This window comes from Vicugna pacos, chromosome 15 (genome assembly GCF_048564905.1).
Source record: "Vicugna pacos chromosome 15, VicPac4, whole genome shotgun sequence".
Lineage (NCBI taxonomy): Eukaryota > Metazoa > Chordata > Mammalia > Artiodactyla > Camelidae > Vicugna > Vicugna pacos.
The window spans coordinates 29,927,782-29,950,234 of NC_133001.1; the positions used below are offsets into that span (position 1 = coordinate 29,927,782).

Here is a 22,453-nt window from a genome sequence, read left to right on the forward strand (position 1 = left end):
TTTCTAAGTGGACTCTTTAACACAGCTGAATGAAAAGTGCGAGCTTTATCAGCAGGCAAAATAAACCTTAAGGACATCTGGAAAGAGTGACAATTTACATTTTTCCTGTAAGTCTGTCCCCCTCTTCAAGTTCTTACTAGCCATGAGAGGGTTGCTAATATTTCATTAAATTTCTGGAGGAAACTGAGTAGTTTGGCCAGCAGAAAAAAAAAAATCATGATTGTGGTTTCTGTGTGTACTTAGATTCTTGAAAAAAAAAAGTATATATGCATAAACATGTATGTTTTATTCTAAGTTTTTTCAAAGTACTTCGAAACATGAAAGTCTTATAACAATGCCTGTGTTGCTATTATCAAATATAAGATGTGAAAATTTTTATAAAAATTAATAAAACAATAACATCACCTAACGCAGTCATACTGATCTACATATAAAAATGTAAAATTTACTATTGGATTTAATGATCTTTTCTATAGCATATATAGATTACTGGTAGATTAAAATGTTTTTAAATCTATAAAAGTGATTATTTTCTACAGAATTTTTATCAGTTTATAAGACAAATTATTTTATTAGTTCTCTTTTCAAAGTGTTATTAGATACTCTTGCCCTTTTATTCCTTGAGAAAAATCTAAGTATATACATCAGATTCCTAAAATCTCCCTTTAGAACTTTGAAAAAATACGGGTATAAATAAATTTGGGGGGAAATGTCAACTTCACGAATTACATCTCTTTGCTGTATTTTTCATTCCAAGTCTTTTTTCCTCTTTTTATTTTATTTATATTCTTCCAGTTTTATTGAGAGACAAATGACATCAAGTGCTTGTCAGCTGAGGGCGGCTGCAGTGGGATTTGAGGAGGTGAGTGGCCCTACTGGAAAAATGCACAAGGAGCTGCCATACCACGAGACAGACTGCACCATGAGCCAACACGGAGTGAAACAGCACTTTGTTTCATTGCCACAAGGTGGTGCGTGCGCTCCGTGCTGCGCTGGTCCTGCTTTTATTTGTTTTTCGCCTGCACATGTACAGTGTCACTTTCTTTGTTCATGAGGCTTACAGAACACCACGAGCGCATGCGTACTTCTACTTTCTTTGTTGTAAAACTCATATAACCGGGGCATGCATACAATCATCATTTACTTTGTACTACAAACATGTTGTTGTGACTCTGGCCTTGGGCCCCACGGCCTACTCATTCAAGGACATCAACAATGCTGTATAAGTTTCAGATGTATAGTACAATGATTTGACTTAATACATCAAGCAATGATCACCACAATAAGTTTAGTGAACTATAATCTATATAGGCACAAAATAAAATAGAAAGAAAAAGTCGTATTTTTCCTTGTAATAAGAATTCTTAAAATATACCTTCTTGGCAACTTTCATATATGTCATATAGCTGTGTTAATTATATTAATCATGGTGCATATTACATCCCTAGTATTTGTTTACCCTATAACTGGAAGTTTGTACCTTTTGGTCACCTTCATCCAGTTCCCCTCCCTGACATCTTACTTCTGGTAACCACAAATCTGACCTCTGGTTCTATGAGGTTTTTTGTTTGTTTGTTTGTTGAAGTATAATTAAATCATAGTGATTCAATATTCCTAAACATTACCAAATGATCACCAGGTTAAGTCTAATTAAAATGACCTGTCACCATACAGAGATATTATATTGACTATATTCCAAATGACTATATTCCATTTCATCTGCATGACTCACTTATTTTGTAACTGGAAGTTTGTGCCTCTTAATCTAAGCTCATTTAACTCATTCATCCCCCCACCACCCTTTCCTCCAACAACTCCTGATTTCTCTCTGTATCTATGACTGTGTTTCTGGTTGTTTGTTTCTTTTTTATCGGGTTTATTTTTAGATGTCACATATAAATGAAATCATATGTTATTTGTCTTTCTCTGCCTGACTTACATCACTTAGCGTAATAAACCTTCTGGGTCCATCCATGTTGTTTTAAATGGCAAGATATATTACATTCTTTATCCATTCATCTATGGATAAGCAGTTACGTTCCTGCCATGTCTCGGCTATTGTGAATCATGCTGTAATGACATAGGGGTGCACATATTATTTGGTAATTAGTGTTTTTGCTTCTTGGGGAAAATACCCTGAAGTGGAACTGCTGGATCGTGTATTAGTTCTAATTTGAATTTTGGAGGAAACTTTCATAATATTTTCAATAGTGGCTGCACCACTTTACATCCCCAGCAATAGTGCACAAGGGTTCCCTTTTCTCCACATCTTTTCCAACACTTGTTATTTATTGTCTTTTTGAAAACAGCCATTCTGACAGGTGTGAAGCGATATCTTATGTTGGTCTGGTTTGCATCTCCCTGATGATCAGTGATGTTGAGCATCTCATCACGTGTCAGTTGGCTACTTGTGTGTCTTCTTCAGATGTCTATTTGGGTCCTCTGCTCTCTTTTTAATTGAGGCTTTTTTTTGATATTGTGCTGTATGAGTTCTCTGTGTATTTTGGAGAGTAATATCTTATCAGATATATCATTTGAAAATATTTTCTCTCATTCATTAGGCTGCCTTTTCATTTTATTGACAGTCTCCTTTGCTGTGGGAAAGATTTTTAGTTTGATGTAGTCACATTTGCTTATTTTTACTTTTGTTTCCCTTGTCTGAGGAAACATATCCAAAAAGTTATTGCTAAGACTGATTTCAAAGAGCACACTGCCTATGTTTCCTTCTAAGAGTTTTGTGATTTCAGATATTACGTTTAGTTCTTTGAATGAATTTGATTTCAGTTTTCTATGTGGTGTAAGAAAGTAGTCCAGCTTGATTCTTTTGCTTGTACCTGGCCAGTTTTCCTACATTTATTGAAGAGGCTGTTTTTCTCCATTGTATACTCTTGCTTCATTGTCAAAGATTAATCGGCCATATAACTGTGAGTTCATTTTTGTGCTCTCTGTTCTGTTCTATTGACGTATATGTTTGTCTTTATGCCAGTGCCATGCTGTTTTGATTACTGTAGCTTTGTAGTATAGTCTGAAATCAAAGATTGTGGTATCTCCAGCTTTGTTCTCTTTTCACCAGATTGTTTTACTATTCAGGGTTTTGTGTTTCTATGAAAATTTTAGAATTTTTTTTTTAATTCTGTGACAAATGTTGTTGGTATTTTGATAGGGAGTGCATTAAATCTGTAGATTGCCTTGGGCAGTGTGGTCATTTTAATGATATTATTTATTCCAATCAATGAACACATATGTCTTTCCATTTGTTCTTGTCTTCTTCAATTTATTTCATCAGAGTCATAGTTTTCTGAGTACAGGTTTTTTAGGTTTTTTACCTCCTTGATTAGTTTTATTCTTCAGTATTTTATTATTTTTGATTGGACTGTAAATAGTATTGTTTTCTTAAATTCTTCTTCTGATGGTTCATTATTAGTGTATAGAAATGCAACAGACTTCTACATATTAATCTTGTATCTTGCAACTTAACTGAATTTACTTACTAGTTTAAATAGGGGTTTTTGGGTGGGGGTTGGTGGACTCTTTAGGGATTTCCATGTATATTATTCTGTCATCTATAAATAGTGACAATTTTACTTTTTCCCTACCAGTTTGGATGAATCTTCTTTCTTCTTTCCTTCTTTGTTTCTTTCCTTCCTTCCTTTCTTTTTTTGTTTGATTGCTGTGGTGAAGACTTCTAATACTATGTTAAATAGAAGTGGTGAGAGTGGCAATCCTTATCTTGATCATGATCTTAGAGGAAAAGATTTCAGCTTTTCACTATTGCGTATGATGTTAGCTATAGGATTGTCCTATACGACATTTACTATGTTAAGGTATTTTCATCTTAGACCCACTTTCTTGAGAGTTTCTATCATAAGTGGATGTTGAGTTTTGTCGAAAGCCTTTTCTGCATCAAATGAGGTGATCATATGATTTTATTCTTCATTTGTTAATGTGGTATGTAGCCCATGAGCTAACTGGTGTATACTGAGCCATCTTTGCATCCCTGCACTAGTTCCCACTTGATCCACTTGATAATGATGTAGGATCCTCTTAATGCATTGTTAAATTCAGTTGCTAATATTTTATTCAGTATTTTTAATCTACGTCAGTGGTTGGCCTGTAATTTTTTTGCTGGTGTCTTTGTCTGATTTTGATATTAGGGTGCTATTGGTCTCATAGAATGAGTTCAGAAGTGTTTTTTACTCTTTTTTTTTTTGAATAATTTGAGTAGGCTAGGCATTAAATCTTCTTTAAATGTTTGGTAGAATTCACTTGTGAACTTTTCTGGTCCTGGGCTTTTTTGTTGGGATTTTTTTTATTATTGATTCAATTCCGTCACTGATAATCGACCTGTTAATATTTTGTATTTCTGATTCACTCTTGGAAGATTGTACATCTTTAGGAATTTATCCTTTTTTTTTAGCTTATCCATTTTATTGGTGTATAATGTCTATAGTCTCTTACGATCTTTTGTTATTTCTCTTCTGTTGGTTCTAATTTCTATTTCATTTCATTTATGATTTCATTTAATTGGACCAATATTTTTTCTTGAAGAAACTGGCCATAGGTTTATCAATGTTATTTATATTTTCAAAGAACCAAGTCTTCACTTCATTGATCTTTTCTGGTTTTTTAGTCTTTATTTCATTTATTTCTCCTTAGATCTCTATTATTTCTACTAATTCTGGATTTTGTGTGTTCTTTTTCTAGTTCCTTTAGGTGTAAGGCCAGCTTGTTTGAGATTTCTCTTGTTTCCTGAGGTAGGCTATTATAGGTATAAATCTTCCTCTTGGAAATGCTTTTTCAGCATCTCCTAAATTTTGATGATTGTGTTTCTGTTTTCATTTGTCTCTAGGTATTTATTCTGTTGAAGTATAGTGGATTTAAAATGTTATATTAGTTTCAGTTGTACAAAATAATGATTCAATATTTTTATAGATTATACTCAGTTTAAGCTTATCATAAAATATTGGTTATAATCCCTGTGCTGTGTATTACATTTGAAGGCAGTTTTTTATTTCCACTTTGATCTTGTCAGTGATGCACTGCTTGCTTAAGTAGCATATAGATTAGCCTCCATGTGTTCGTGTTTTTTGCAGTCGATTTCTAGATCCATTACTTTGTGGTCAGAAAAGATGTTTGATAGGATTTAAATCTTCCTAGATATAAATATATTCTAAAATACATATAAGTTTATAAATATAAATTTAATATTGAGACATTTTGTGGCTTAGCATGTGATTTATCCTAGAGACTGTTCTATATGCTCTTGAAAAGAGTGTGTATTCTGCTGGTTTGGGATGAGATGTTCTGTATGTATCTATTTATTTCATTTGATCTAAGGTGTCAGTTAAGGCCAGTGTTCCCTCATTGATTTTTCTCTCTGGGTGTTCTGTTCTTTGATGTAAGTGGGATTTAAAATCCCCCACTGTTATTGTATTACTGTGAATTTCTCCCTTTATATTTGTTAAATTTGCTTTATATATGTATGTGCTCCAGTGTTGATTGCATACGCATTTACAGTTGTTATGTCTTCTTGTTTGATCAATCCCTTTATTATTACACAGTGTCCTTATTTGTCTCTGATTACTGTCTTTGCTTTAAAGTCTATTTTGTCTGACATAAATATTGCTAGCCCAGCTTTTCTTCATTTCTGCTTCACAGATTACATATTCAGCCCTTCAGATTCAGTCTGTGTGTGTCTTTAGATCTGAAGTGAATCTCTTGTAGGCAGCATAGATATGATTCTTGTTTTTAGCCATTCAGCAACTCTGTGTCTTTCAACTGAAGCATTTAATCCATCTACACCTAAAGCAATTATTGATAGGAATGCACTACTACCATTTTGTTGATTTTTTTGTTTTTGTTTATTCTTCTTTTGCCTTCTTCCCTTGTGACTTGATGACTGTCTTTGGTGTTGTGTTTGGATTCCTTTCTCTTTGTGTGTATGTGTGTGTGTCTATTCTAATATTTTGGTTTATGGTTATTACCTTGAGATTTATTTATAATTACATACATATGTATATGATTATTTTAAGTTGATAGTCCCTTAAGTTTGAATGCATTGTAACAGCCCTCCCTTTTACTCCCCTCTCCACTTTTAATGTTTTAGCATTATATTTTTCATCTTTTATAGGTTGGTTTTGTGTATCATGAAACTACTAATTGTGAATGTAGATGGTGTTACCACTCTTACTTTTAACCTTCCTGCTATTCACCACCATTATTGTGGTATGTTTGAATTTATCAATGAGATTTTATTTTATAATTTTTATATATCTGGTTTAGTCTTTTCTGCTTAGAAGAGTCCTTTTAATATTTCCTGTAAAGCCAGTTTAGTGGTGCTGAACTCTTTCAGCTTTGCTTGTCTGTAAAATCCTATCTCTCCTTCAAATCTGAATGTTGGCCTGGCCAAGTAGAATATTCTTAATTGTAAGTTTCTCCATTATATCACTTTCAATATATTGTGCCCCTTCTTTCTTGCCTGCAAATTTTCTGCTGGAAAGTCAGCTGATAGTTTTATGGAAGCTCTTTTTCATGTAACTAGTTGCTTTTCACTTGTGGCATCTAAGATTCTCTTTTTATCTTTAATTTTTGAAATTTTAATTATAATGTGTTTTGGTGTGGAACTCTTTGGATGTATCTTTAGGGGACCCTCTGTGCTTCCTGGATTAGGATGTCTGTTTCATTCCCCAGGTTGCAGAAGTTCTCAGCTACTGTTTCTTTGAATAGGTTCTCTGCCATTTTCTCTCTTCCTTTCCTGGGATCTCCATGATGTGAATTTCAGTGTGCTTGATAGTGTCCCAGAGGTCTCTTAAATTATCTTAAAAGATATTTTTTCCCTTTCCTTGATCTGATTGGATGATTTCTACTACTCTGTTTTCCAGTTCACTGATCTGTGCCTCTGATTCATCTAACCTACTGTTGATTCTTTCTAGTGTTTTTTTTATAGTTAATTATATTATTCTGATCTGTTTGATTCTTATCTCTAGCTCTTTGTTAAAATTGTCACTGTGTTCATCCATTCTTTCCTATAGTTCAATGAGCCTTTTTATAATTAGCACCCTGAACTCTGTGTCAGGTAAGTCGTGTATCTTTACCTCATTTAGTATCTTTTTCTGAGTTTTGTCTTATTCCTCTTTTTGTAGCATATTATTATGTCTCATCATTTTGCCAAATTCTCTGTTTGCATATTTTGACCTACATAAACATAGGTCAGGTATGATTCCTGACCTTGGAGAAGTGGCCTTATGTAGGAGACACTTTGTGAGGCACAGCATTATACTTGCCCTGGTCACCAGAGCTATGCAGTTTAGTGATGTCTCCTATGTGGCCTGCATGGCCTTTCTGGTGTGGATGACTGATTATGGTGTGTGTGTTGGTGGACTTGGCTAGCTCCTCACCTGGTTGACTTCCAGACCCTGCTTCATAAGGTGACTGTCAGCTTGCTGTTGGTGGGGCTGTGTCCCAGGGCAGCTGGCTATACAGCCTGAGGGGCCCAGGGCTGGTGCCAACCTACTGGTGGTCAGGGATGTGTCCTAGAATTGTTTGCTGTGTGACTTGGGGGCCCTGGGGCTGTCTCTGTCCTGCTGGTGAGTGGGGCCAAGTCCTGGCCTGGCTGACTGCTTGGCCTGACGGGTTCCAGGACTGGTGTTGTTCTGCAGGTGGGCGATGAGCCCCTGGCCCTGATAGGCTATAGGGAGAACTACAAAATGGTGTTTCCCATCACTAGGGTCCTTGTCAAAGAACAAGCTCCTAAAATGGCAGCTGCCGGGGGAGATTCAGTTACCTCCTTATCTCTGGATCTGACCCAGGCTTCTTTCAAATTACTGTTTTTGTGCTAAGACTCAGAGGATGTGAGATTTTGCGCATGCCCTTTGAGAACAGTCTGTTTTCTACAGCCCTCCAGGTCCCTTGTATACAAGCTGCACTGGTCTTTAAAGCCACACTCACTCCTTAGGGAGAGCCTCTGGAATCGTGGCCATCTCCCCTTTGTGGGCTGCCCACCTGGGCGGTGTGTCTCCTCACTGTACTGTGTCTCCACCCCTTCTACCTGTCTCACTGTGGGTCTTTCTTTATGTCTTTAGTTGAGGAAAATCTGTCCTGCTGGTCTTCAGGCCAGTCTCATTGATGGACAGAAAATATTTTCTGCTAGTTTTCAGGTGGTCCTCATCAGTAGTTGCTCTGTAAGTGGTCGCTCCCAGAGGCACCAATGGGAGGAGGCGAGCTCTGGGTCTTCCTACTCCGCCATCTTGGCCACATTTCCTCTAATTCCAAATCTGTGTGTGTGTGTGTGTGTGTGTTTTCAGTTCTATTTATACAAGGTCTAATTATGTTTATTTCTAAGTATTATGATTTTTCATGTTGAATTATTTTTAACTTAATAATTAATAGCTAGTATTACACTGCCAACATTGCTTAGGAGAAACATTCATCTTAATCGTGGTTTACTGTTTATCTTCACTGGGAAGCACACCATAGATGGCCACGTGAGAAACATTTGACCAAAACTCAGGGGTCTGCAGTTTGGAACGTTTCTCACTGGAATACTTACTTGAAATCACCATTTGATTGTTTTTATGTGTGTGTTGGGAGGCACCTTCTTCTCTACCCCTACCCTCCATGCTATTCTTCTTTACCTTGACATTCACATGTGCCTTCCATATCTCCATTTTGACTTTTGTAAAAATAGTGCCCATCTCTTTGAGATGCCTCTTGGGACACTCAAACAAATGTTTATGGCTTGCAGCCCCTTTAAAATGAGATACCCCAAACACAGCCTCTAAACAAGTGTAAATCCAACCATCCATTTTATTAGATATAATTATAAACACATTTTACTCAGTTTATTTGATATATAACCATAAGTGTTTTTTCATGACTTCCTTTGCCACCGATTTAAGTATTCTTAGATAATACCTGTCTTTTTATATAGACTGCATATGTTACTGTCTATTCTTTCATTACAGATTTTATTCGTATAGTGAATAATTTTTAAAAAATACAAAAAATGTTATTACTTTAATAAGTAACACTATTTTCTCATCCTTCTAATTATGGATTATTGTATTTTATCCAAGTTCTTCACTGGAAAGCTTGGGATCATTACCTAGATTCTGCTTTAAACAAGCATAGATGGACTCTGACACTGTCATACAGGGTTCTGCTGCTAAAGCCACAGCTATTGAAGACAACAAAGCACTCTCATCATAACGCATCTGTGGTCTACATTTTCCTTATGACTTTCCAGATCTACTCTCCTTCCTGTTCTTTGTACAGAGGTTGACTAGGGTACATCCTGCTACACAAACTGTGGCGTTACACTAGGAGCACTGGCATCCTCACTGAGCGTGTCAGAAAAGCAGATTATTGAGCCCTGCCCAAGACCTGCTGAGTTAGAATTGATGGTTTAACAAGACCCCTGCGTGATTCTAATACACATTAAAATTTGAGAAGCACTAGACTTTATCAACAGACTCTCTTATCCTCTGGAGAATTCCAGTAGAAGGAGGGAGAAGGGGAGGAAAATAAGATTATTCTGCAGGGTCTCTCCTATTATGTTGACTGGGGTTGATTCAGATCCTCCTTTCCTGCCAGACTGATATATGTATCTCTCTGTCCAACATCTCCCTTCCCTCATCCCAATGGGTGGAATGGTGATAGCCTGGCTACTATCCTAGCTGTATGACCCCTGTAGTTCCTTTATATCTACTCATTTAGAAACAATCCCTTTAAGTGAACCTTCCTTGAATTAGCACATATTCCATTGTTTCTCAGCAGACTCTAATGGATACATCACAGTCACATGGAAAACATTAGGGATTTGATTTTTCAGATACAACATCTCTTAATGTGGCCATAATGACTCTTATACCTAAAAAGATAACATCTAAGTAGAAATAAGAATGGCTGTTGCTCATCATTCTCCCATTGATTGCTTACTTGTTTCCTAGGGAATGCTTTGAAATCTAGGTCACATATCAATACTCTTTTCTAGCCATTATCTCCTAAAGAAGCAAAAAGAATTCACAAGGATAAAGGAGATAAAAAGAAAGTTAAATAGGTTGGCTGTATTGAGGTTGGAGAGTAACTGAATTACAGGTAAAACTGGCAAAGAAAAAAATGTGAGGCCAATAGAAACGTGAAATGAACTGAATGCTACACATTATTTTAGTAATAACTTACACATGAGATCAATATGAATAGCATTAAATACAGCTGTATAAATCAGTTGTTTCCATAATTCTCTGTCAATGTTGCATCGATTATACATTTTATTTCTAAGGAAATCAACTATGTAAGAAATTTAAAACTATTTGCTAATTGTTTTCTTAATTTGTTTGCATATCTTTACCTGATAAATTTTTTATGTGACTACAGCATATTTCTTCCTTGTAAAGGCTCCAGAAGGGGACAGTATCATTTCTTGGTTGTCTGTCTGAACACAGGTACTCTGTCTACAGCCTTATTTAAACCACAAAATATCCATTCAAAACGGAATTCTTTCTCCTTTTTAAATGTAAAAATAGAAAAAGGCTAAGTAGATTGCCCGAGATAACAAATATATTTGTAGAATATGTTCATTCATCTGATCTTGAAACTTTAATCCTAGCATCTACACCACCACCTGGCCATGAATAATAGCCTTCCATACATCCAATCAGAACTCCCAAGTGTATATCCTAGAAGACCATAAATAAATTGAATTAGTGTAAACTGTCCTCATTTATTCTTTTTAATGCAAAGCAAAAATAGAAAAAAATTAAGTAGTCAACAAACTCTGATTTCAAGCACGGTTTCCTTTAATATGGAGCAGAACCAGGTTCATTAACTGAATTTAATGTGGAATATTGAATAATATTAATTATAACTGATAGTGCCAAGCATAATCCCATGGTGTGAAGCCTCTTAATGTCTTATTTTAAAAGTGTGAACAGGTGAATAAAAAAAGGTGTAGCAAAAGCAAACTGCTAAATGAAATTCAAATCACCATATAGTCTTCTGAGTAAAATCAACTTTGGCCGTATTCCTCCCTAACAGGAAAATTTAGGAGAGTTGAGGAACCTCTTCCCCCTTGGCCTGAATGTAAGCCTACTAAAGTGAGAAATGTCTACCTTCTCTGGACTCTGGATAAAACCAATCTAGAAATTTCTGACACTTTTATGTTATTTGGTATTATTTTAAAAAATGCCATTTGAAGACTACTTTAAACAAAGAAAAATCAAGTATCAATATTAAAAAGCAATAGTCCATGATTTAGAATCCAAATGATATAATTATGAAAAGAAAAATATACTATGCTAATGCACCCCAAACCTAAACTTCATGCTGTTCTGCCACATATGAAGGTTCTGCTCTTCATAAAATTGCAAAGTTTAATTGTGTGATTTCACTTTGTGCACAGCAGGGTAGCCATGTGCTCTAGAAAACTATGTGCGAGGGAAGCAACTTGTTGCGAGAGTGGGTAAGAATGCCCTGAAATAATTCTGAACAAGATAAAAATGTCTCTAAAATTGGACCATTTCTTCAAAAATGCAAAAGGCAGAGGTTTCCACTCAGGCACTAGCTTTTGAGCACAAATAGGAAGTCTAGCCCTTTCAAAATATTTTAACAAGGAAAATGATTTAAACGTCATAAACATCACATTCATTGTGACCATCTCATTCACAGGTAGAATAATTAGCTTTGATAACCATTTGGAGAAATCAGTTACACTCACACAAAACCATTTTCATCTCTGATCTTTAAAAGGAAGCCTCCATTTTAAATCAGTGTTCTATACATTATTATTTTCCCTTGCTTGCTCATTCTATAAAAAATTAGAAATATGTTAATATAAAGAATAAGCTACCAAAATAAATGTCAGATTAATGATTACTGGTGAGCATTACAAAGAGGTTGAAAATCTGAAAAAAATATCATTTATAGAATAAGACCATTGCTATGAGATGATGGTTTCAGTTAATATGAAAAGATACATGCTTCCTAAGATCTACTTAAAGGAGAACAAAAAACTGGGTCTTAAGAAATTCTTAAAATCTCTTCATAGGAATAATTCAAAAGTGTGGCTTTAAGGATAGCATTGTATAAAAACGTTAAAATAGTTACTTTGAGATATATCATTTGTGAAAAAAATTAATTTTCACTGCTTAATATTATCATAAAGGTCCTCAGGCATTTGGAGTATTCTTGTATAATACCTTTCAAAAATGCATAAACCTATTACCAAGTAAATTCTAATATTTTATTTTTTATCTTCTTTTCCCCTGAAAGCAACTTATTCAACAAAATGTAATAATTAGAAGTATAAAAATACATTTATGGTTATGAATGACCACTTTGACAATTTTGTGATGAATATCTCATTAGTGATTTTGGAATTTACTGCTTTCTGAAGCACATAGTCTATATTTTAACAAAACTCAATGTTAAAAGAATCTTCTCTATATTAAGTTATTTTGTACCTTCCTGTGGTTCCATACACTAGGTTCTACAACCTATGGCAGAACAGGTTGGATCTCTCTTACATATAACAGCATATCACAGGTTTGAAGACAGTTATAAGTCATCCATACTCACATATCATACTCATTTTGTAATCATTCTTTCTTTTAGAATTGATCAATAATTTCCTCTAAAGTCTTATTTCTACAACTCTTCTAAAGACCGTATCTTATACTTCTTTTGAATTCATCATATGCTTAGCACAGAGATAATATGTTCAATAAACCCTGATACTTGATGGACATAAATCAATACCCATAAAGATTTAAGTAACCACCCATACATTAACTTCCTCATTGAGATATTGCTCATGAAGATTAAAAGAACACATTTTCAATTTACAAATTTATACTCTACAGAAGTATTAATAGAAAATTTGAAAATGTTATTAGTTGCTTGCAAACTGTTGAAAAGATTTAAAATATATTTTACATGTGGTCAAACAGCTTATTAGCAAAAGAACATGTTATGCACCCAAGAACTGTTGCTTCCACACAGTGGAGTTTTTGTCATATTACGGTCCAGTGTTTTAAACAAAATTGTTATAAATCATAGAATTTGACTTTTGAAATAAACGGGAAAGTTAGTGTAGTGTTCTATTTACAAACTGGTAATTAAAACAGGTTTTCTTTTAACTGCCATTTTGTGGGAAGGGAAGTCTACATCTTTTTCAACTTCAGTTAAACATAATTTCATGTTACTTTAAAAACTAAACTAAAATGCAGCTTGATACTATTAATATGATCACTAGCTATTGAACATATTATAGTAGAACTCACTATAATATGGCAAAAAAGTAGCAGCAGTGGCTATAGACGCTTATAACATATTTTACTCCATGAGATGATACAGTCATCTAAATTTTTGCCAGGAAGAACTACAAAAGAGAGTTTATAATTATTATATATATATATATGGAAACTTTTCCAGAAGAATATATTCACATTTTTTACTTAGAAATATGAACCACCAAGGCTGCTCATTAACAGCTAAGAGAACTTGGCTACATATTGGAAAACGAATAGAAATATTCTACCATAATATATAAGAAAAAATGTTTAAAAATGTTATCCAGACTAAAACACATTTTAATGATTATTTTTAGTAGTATAACTATAAACTTCTTGAAGAAGAAAACCCAACTGTGTTTATCATATACATTAACCTTAATATGACCTAATACAAGGCTTTGCATACATTAGCCTCTCATAAACTATGAGTAAATGAAAGGATGAATGATTACTAGTCTAGCAATATGAAGGCTGGGTTTTCATATAACCTCTTCCAGACCATAATCTCCTGTATAAAATAATGGTGTCGTATTAGATGATCTGAAAGATTCCACCTATTTTAAAATACATAAACCTAGAAATACATGACTCTTTACTTACAATTTTTAAATCATATTACATATTTCTGGCTATTTTTAAGTCAACTTTGAATTGAAATCTATTAGGGCTAAAATAATGAACTATAGGGTTTAGAGATTATTGAAAATATTTTTAAGTAAATATTAAGAAATAATTTCAAAAGAGATCTTACAGTTAAGGCAACAAACTATTCTGGTGAAATTTAAAATATCACTAGATATTATGTTATCTAATTTTAAACATCTGAATATTCCCTAAACTAAAAACATCAATTGTTTTTAGGTTTATTTATACAAATGTAAGTATTCCTTAAAACATAGTTGAACATGTCCTTTATTTATTTTGGTTTAGATTCATCATATTTCTATTCGGCATAAGTATCTACTTAAAGCATTTTTAATATATCCTAGCAATATAAACACGATTTACTAGTTTGAAACTTTTGTTTATCTCTCAAGAATTTGTTCAAATATCCTCTGTACAGCCTTGGTTGACTTTGACATTTAGAGGTAGTCAGTCCCTATCCTTCACTTCAATAATATTTAAAAAATGCTACTGTGGCAGTGTTTCTTATAATAACCTTATAATTACTTTTTTAAAGTTATATAGACTACTTGATGTCAGCCTGCACTACTCATTTTTATATTCCTATCAGCACAATGTCATGCACATAGCAAGAATTAAAACATATTTGGTGAAAATAATAAAAAAAATTAGTATTTGTTAAACACAATTCAGAAATGTGCTAAACTTTCTTCACGTAACTACCTACGAGGTAGGTATTCTCATTTACTAAGAAGTTGCAGATTTGAGAGCTGAAGTTATTCCTCAAGATCACACAGCTAACAAAGGGCAGAGAACAGACTCAGCCTCGTTCTGTGACCTCAAAACTAATCAGCTATTTGTTTTTATCTTTCTAATGGGAAAAAATACTTGAGAGTGTTTTTTGGGATTTCCACCCAATATCACGTTTAATCCTCATTACAACCCTAATGTAATAATGACACTCTTTTATGGATATGAAATTTGGGCCCTAATTTCATGGTGACCTGCAAAGGGTCTCACACATATTAAGTGACAAAGGTGGAGACTAAAATCCAGTCCGTGAACTACTGGACACTAATAAAGGGAAGCCTGGTGTTAATGTACCGTTTAAAGTAGATCTAAGCTGGCGCTCTCGTCTTAACGGCGGGCGGCGGCTGCTGAGCGGGACGCTGATGACCGCTGCCGGCGCAGGGACGGTCGCCCTGCCTCCCCCTCTCCACTCGCCGCTGGCGCCGGAGCTCGGAGCTCGCCGGCGGGTCCGTGGTCCCGCCCAGTCGCTCGCAGACTGGCTGGCCCCGGGGTCAGCCAGTTCGGCAACAAGTACGTCCAGCAGACCAAGCCCCTCACCCTGGAGCGTACTATGAACCTGTAGCCTCTTACCGATTAAACTTTTGGTATAAAAGAGCCCCTCTATGAGAAGGGCAGCTCTGTTGCAGCCAGATGTCGGCGTTTGAGGGAGGGATTTGATAAAATTGGCATGAGAATGATTGTAGAAGGGGTTCTGATTGTCCATGAGCACCGTCTGCCCGACGTGTTAACTGCCACAGCTGCCAACAGCTTTCTTCAAATTACCTGGTGGTGAGCTTAACCCCAGAGAAGATGAAGTGGAAGGACTAAAATGCTTAATGACAGAGATACTGGATCGTCAAGATGGAGTCCTGCAAGACTGGGTGACTGACTACTGCATTGGTAACTGGTGGAGAACAAATTTTGAACCTCCTCAGTGTCCATATATTCCCGCACACATTACAAAACCTAAGGAACATAAGAAGTTGTGTTTGGTTCAACTTCAAGAGAAAGCCTTGTTTGCAATTCCTAAAAATTACAAGCTGGTAGCTGCACCGCTGTTTGAACTGTATGACAATGCGCCTGGATATGGACCCATTTCTAGTCTCCCTCAGCTTTTGTGCATATACAACTGAATTCCTCACAGCAGAGAGGTAAGAGAAGCCATCTCTGTGAGCACAGCTATACATAGTGTAGAATAAACATGCTAGAAAAGTTTTTTTGGTTTTATCTCTTTCCCAGTCCCTAAATTGTCACCTACTTTCTGTTGGTTGAATAGTAAAGTTAATATGGAAAACGAGATTGTGGTATAAACAAACGTGATAATGTTTGATTTACTTTTGGTTTTACTCACACTTTTTTTGTACAACATTAAACAAAGTAGACTTTAAAAAAAAAGTAGATCTATGTTAACATAATTTATTAGTATTTTTCTCTTTTACTTCTTTTCACTTTGATGTCAGAGACAATGGAGAAAACTGGAAAGGGTTTTCTTTTACTGCAAATAAGCAGAAACTGAAAAAAAATATTTTAAGAAGACAGCTTGAATTACTGATGTTTTAACTATAGTACTATAGGAAAACTAATTGGACTGGCACTCTATAGTGAATTGAATATATCCTTGATGAATATCCCAAGTTTTTTCCAAATTATTCATTAATTGCACAACTATTATTTATAAAAACTAATTATGGTGATTTAAGATTTAATTTATCATAAATTAATATACAGATTTGAGTCCACACATTCACAAGTACCAAGTAACAAATACTATGTGCAATTTCAGTGTCTATACTTTCTTTGTGCTCATAGTGATATTAGGGTAAACTGTAAGTACTTTAATTGCCTCAAGTTATTGAGATTAGACAAATTAGGAATTAGTGATCAAAAGACATCATAAAAATGAAAGTTTAACTGCATAGTGAATAGAGAAAAATGATGAAAAATACTAAATTATCACAGTGCAAAACATTATGCACTTTAAGACATCAAAGGACCTATGCTGTCATCATCTCCATCAAATATATGCTTTAGCTAGTAATTAATTTCAATAAAATAGCATCCATTGTATTACATCAGTATTTATTCATACGAAATTTATTTTTACAGCTTTAGTTTTCTTGTGTTTATGAATTTCCTTCGATTGTATAAATGTAAAAAGACCACAAGCAAGGCCTTCATATCTAGTTCTATTTTGTACATTTTGAAGTGGTAATATAATAAAATCAGTAATATAATAAAATGAGAATACTGTTGCCTTTCAAAGGGATTTAAAACACTGCTCTTTTTATAACTGTGACAAATTGAAGTAGTTATCCTTAATACTGAAATAATGTAGATATTTGATTACATTGGAGAATTTTAAGATTTTAAGTAACTTAAGTAAATATCTAGCTAGTGACATTATAAATATTCATTAGTTTATTAAATATTATCTAAACATGTCCATGGGTCAGGAGCTGCTCTAGACACTGGGAATGTAGCATGAACAAGACCCATCCATTCCTTTCCTCAAAGAGCTTAAAATGATGAGTTGTAACAGGAAAACCTAAACTTCTAGGAGGTGACAATTTAAGCTAAACTTGAAAAGAGGATAAGAATGATCTGGTTGAAAGGAAGAAGGAATAGCTTATGGGAGTGGCTTGAGGTGGAAAAGAACATGGTGTGCTGAACAAACTAAAAGCAATTCTGTTTGGCCAAAAAGACAGCATGATTGTGAGAGTCTTATGAGATGAATTTGGAGATAAGGGCAAAAAGCCAGATCATGGAGGTTCCCACAGGTTACCACCAAGCCTTGGTTTTATCCCCAACGTCACTAGGAAACCACTGGAAGCTTTAAGGCAGTAGAGTGATACGATCAGATTTTCATTTTTAAAAGCTAATTCTGACTACATTGTGGAGAATGGAAAAGAGGAACAAGAATTATTTTTCTCTAAAATATCTAGAAAAATTAAGCAAATTAATTTTATATTATCTTATCTTTACTGACTCATTTAAAATGTCAAATAATTCACTGCCTATATGCATCCTGTAACTCCTTTAGTACTCTGATCAGCCATGAGCTTTATAAAATCATCCTTGTCCCACTAGCGTGGATTTCTCTATCTCTTTCACTCTATCTCTATTTCTTAAAGACGGAGTATTGTATTATTTATCTTTATTTCTCACAGAACAGAGCCTGGCACTGAGTAGACATTTAAGGCATGTTGGTTGAAATGAAATAATTTTTAAAATAAATACTGTTTTCATGTCAGCCAATCCCAATTTAGAAATTTGGTCCTGTTAAGAGTCAAGTCTTTAAAGATTGTTTTACGTATGAAAATACAGCTGTACATTGAGTATTTTTTAAGCCTAATCGATATAGGATAATAGGTTTCCTTTACTTATAATGCTGACTTTTTTTTTTTGGCCCAAAATGTTAATACACTGAGTGTCAAATACAGGTAACAAGCCAACTGAAATCACTGAAATAGTAGTAGGTTATTGAAGAAGAGTCAGAAGGACCAAACTTAATTAAAATAAAAATTTGATGGAAGTATAATAATGTAATTCACTGAATAATGAGTATAACATTTAAAATGTCTTCCATACACATAATTTAAATATCAATAATTGAAAAATAATTTTTCCAAGTTAGATGGGCACCATTGAATTAGTGTCATATTCGGAAACACTATTTTAGAAAAATATGGGTGAAACAAGTCTAAATGCTCTAAATGGTATCAAACAGCACTGGGAGATTATGACAACAACTGAAAAATTTGAGCACTGATTTGGAATTTACCTAGGATATAAACTTGATGCTTAATTGAAATTTAGTTGACTATAATTCAAAATTTTAGACTGAGTAATTTTCAAATCATTTTAATCTAATAATTGACAACTACTTATTCTCTTTTCAATCTAAATTTTATGAAATACTGATTTGTAGCCCCGGAGTTTCTCACATCACTTGATGGCAAACTTTGGCTAAAGCAGAATTTGTATTATTAGTTGATAAATAATAACTTATGTCTCCAAATTACCCAACTTTTATTCAGTGGGTAATAAAATGAATATAGGGATGTTTGTCGATGTTAGTTCATGCAATTTTCTAGAGTGAAAACACTAAACAGAAGAGCTTGTTTCTTAATCAATATTTTCATAATATTTACACATTTTTATTTTCTGATAATAAGAAGATCTGTCTACATGATTAAGGAAATCATAAATTTTATAATGTCCCTATAGCCAGGTAAATGGAAATATTCATGGTAGGAGAATGAATAGAGAGGCAGGGTGGTATCAATTTAACCCTTTTAAGGAGCATACTGCATGCTAAGAATTCATTTTAGAATGCTTCTTACTAAAGAGCATTGAAGTAAGTACTTTCAGTATGAATTCTGATGAAAATAACCTTCTGAGATATTTACATATGATTTTCAGTCAACTTATGTGAAGATGCCTTGATTTTTCTCCCTAGTGTGTACTAAGCATTGAATGGTTTTCCATTACTTATATGATGCTCTATATAAACCATACCTAAACATATTACATAAACCATAGCCATTATGGAGAATATATTATTACTAATTGGAAGTGGAGTTGGAGTAGATATTTTGTACTTGAAATAGGTTCAAAGAATTAATATTTTCACTGATGTATATATTGATACAAATAACATCTCTTTATTTTTTGAAACTACATTGAATTTTTTTCCTAAATTATTCATGGAAACTTGCTACCAAGAAACAGAAAAAAGTATGCTTGCCACACTTCCTAACTTTAGCTTTTTATTAATGACTAGAAAATTACCAATATATGATTTGGCTCTGTGGTATTTTAATCTCTAAAAATTAAAGTGGGAAGTTAAGGAATAATTAAATTTGGAGCCATAATATTAATGAATACCTGTCACCTTTTCAAAATGAGAAATCTATTCTCATTTAAATCATTGGTCAGGCAATAGGTATTTCAGAAATAGTACAGTAAGCTATATAAGATAATCACCAGACATAATGTTTCCATTTTTTTCCAATCAAATTATCTATTTTCTCAATAATTAATTAGCATTTGTGTGACATAAAAAATTCATGCAAATTCTGAAAATTACTACATAAGATAAATCATCAGTGGGTAAATATGTGCACTTATTAATAGAAAATGGCTATTTGATTTTTATGTTATCTCAATATCATAACTGGTATGTAATAAGCAATAGGTTCTTAGTACTTATTTTTACTATCCTTTATGCATTATTTTCTTTCTATTTTTACCCCCTCTTCCCTCTAACATTTGTATTGCACTTTGGTTTGTTTTATTCTAATTTTTGTGCTTTCAAATTATTTAGGTTCTTGCTGTTACTGTCTATAATTTTCAGCTACTTTTAACTTTTTCTTTTGCTTCCTACACCTTGGCTTTGTTTCAGCTCATTCTCTAATTAGAATCATTAACAAAATATAGCTTTGGCTGTAACTAAATGGGAACAAGTAAAATAACATCCAATAAGTCTATGAGTTACAGCTGTAAGCTCTTTAGTTCTTCCTATCTGTTCAGCATTTCTTGGTCTTCTCCTTGTACTTTGTGCATCTGCTTGATGAGGAGAGGGTCCATCCTTTGATATGTGGGGGTCCAGACCTGAATTTCTGAGATTCGTAACTTGCGCTCGCTGTTCCTCGGAAATTCTATGGATGGTGACAGCTGTACCACTGGATACAGTAACATCTGCAGATGTGCTGGCAACAGCAGTAACACCAGTGGCAGTCCTGTAGTGCTCCTCCGACTCACCAGTGGAGGTTGTGTGGGTCATTGTAGAAGAACCTGTGGGACACAGTAGCACTACATGCTAACTTTTTCTTTTAAATTTTGTTTTTATTTCTGATAAGTTTAATAAGCTATATTTCCTTCTATTACCTTAAGGATAATCAACATGAAGAGGCAAACCATAAACAAGCCACTAAAATGTGAAGCAACCAGATCTGATGGTTTGTTTGTATCAACCAACTATGAATAGATATTACACAAAAACATACCATCAGAAACACATTAGCGTCGCATCTACCTCAAGGGCACCCACGTGGACTTGTCCAACTATTTGCCTCAGCTCTTCTGGAACGTGGGCTGTCAGCTTATTGCACTCAACTTTCAGACCCTGGATGTAGCGATGCAACTCCTTGCGGGCGTGTTCGAGTACAGGGGGTGCAGTGGCTACCTGCTCAAACTCGAGTTCGTGCAGCGGCCGGACAAGTCCTGTGACCCCTTCACCGAGGTCATCGTGGATGGCATCGTGGCCAATGCCTTATGGGTCAAGGTGATCTCGGATCAGTTTCTGTCCGACAGGAAGATGGGCATCTACATGGAGGTGGGTATGTTTGGCCTCCCTATTGACAGGCGGCCCAAGTACCCTACGCGGACCTCTCAGGGGAACTCGTTCTACCCAGTGTGGGAGGAGGAGCCCTTCGACTTCCCCAAGGCGGTGCTGCCCACGCTGGCTTCGCTGCGCATAGCGGCCTTTGAGAAGGGCGGCAGGTTCCTGGGGCACCGGATCCTGCCCATCTCTGCCATCCGCTCAGGGTACCACTAAATCTGCCTGCAGAACGAGGCCAACCAGCCGTTTTGCCTGCCAGCCCTGCACATCTACACCGAGGCATCCACTCATCCCTGATGACCACCAGGACGTCGCAGAGGCCCTCATCAACCCCATCAAGCATGTTGGCCTGGTGGACCAGAGCCAAGCAGCTGGCCGTCCTCACTGGGGAGAGTGAGGCTCAGGCTGGCCCAGAGACATGCCAAGAGACCCAGCCTCAGCAGCTGGGGCCCCAGCTGACCCCAAATCTTACACCCAGCCCCCTGGATGTCTCCCTCCGCCGGCCCTCAGGCCCTGCCACCTCCCCCACCAGCGCCTCCATCAGCAGCCCACGTCAGCGCCACGACCTCATTGCCAGCATTCTCTCAGAGGTGGCCCTGGTCCCATGGGTTGAGCTCCGAGGCCATAAAGCCCTGGTGAAGCTCTGGAGCCGGCAGGAGCGAGACCTGTGGGAGCTGTGCAAGCAGCATCAGCGGAAGGCGGGCGCCCTCACTCAGCGATTGCTCGATGGCCTGGCCCAAGCTCCGGCCGAGGGCAGGTGCCGGCACCGGCCAGGTGTCCTAGGCGGGGAGGACGAAGAGGTGAAGCTGTATCAAGAGTTTCAGAAGAAACAGGTGCAGTGTCTGCTGGAGCTGAAGCCCAGGCGGACCTAGATGCCGAGCGGAGACTGGAGCATCTGAGACAGACTCAGCAGCGGCTCAGAGAGGTCGTCATGGATGCTCACATGACTCAGCTCAAGAGACTGAAGGAGGTGAACAACAGGGAGAAGAAGGAACTGCAGAAGATCCTGGATGGGAAGCACCACAACAGTATCTCAGAGGCCAAGACAAGAGAGAAAAATAAGAAGGAGGCGGAACTGACAGAGATTAACCGGCGGCACATCACTGAGTCAGTCAACTCGATCCGTCGGCTGGAGGCGGCCCAGAAGCAGCGGCACGAATGCCTTGGGCAGGGCAGCAGCAGGGCCTACAACAGCTGGTGGAAGAGGAGCCCCAGCTGCTGGCCCTGCTGGCCCAGATATGTCAGGAGCAGTGGGCAAGGCTGCCCCAGGGGATCTGCTGGGCAAGACACCTGAGAGACTAGGGGACACGCATCTGGTGGCCTGTGCCAGCAATAGTCACGTGCCCGGGAGCAGCGGCACCTGTCTGGTGCTGACTTGGAGAGCCAAGAGAAGAATATGAATCTCTGA

At 36.1% G+C, this 22,453-nt stretch overlaps 2 pseudogenes; both read left to right on the plus strand.

Moving 5' to 3' along the window:
• Positions 1-811: 811 nt before the first annotated feature.
• On the plus strand, positions 812-20,736 carry LOC140685807 (cleavage and polyadenylation specificity factor subunit 5 pseudogene; annotated as a pseudogene).
• Positions 20,365-22,453, plus strand: LOC140685808 (1-phosphatidylinositol 4,5-bisphosphate phosphodiesterase beta-3 pseudogene; annotated as a pseudogene).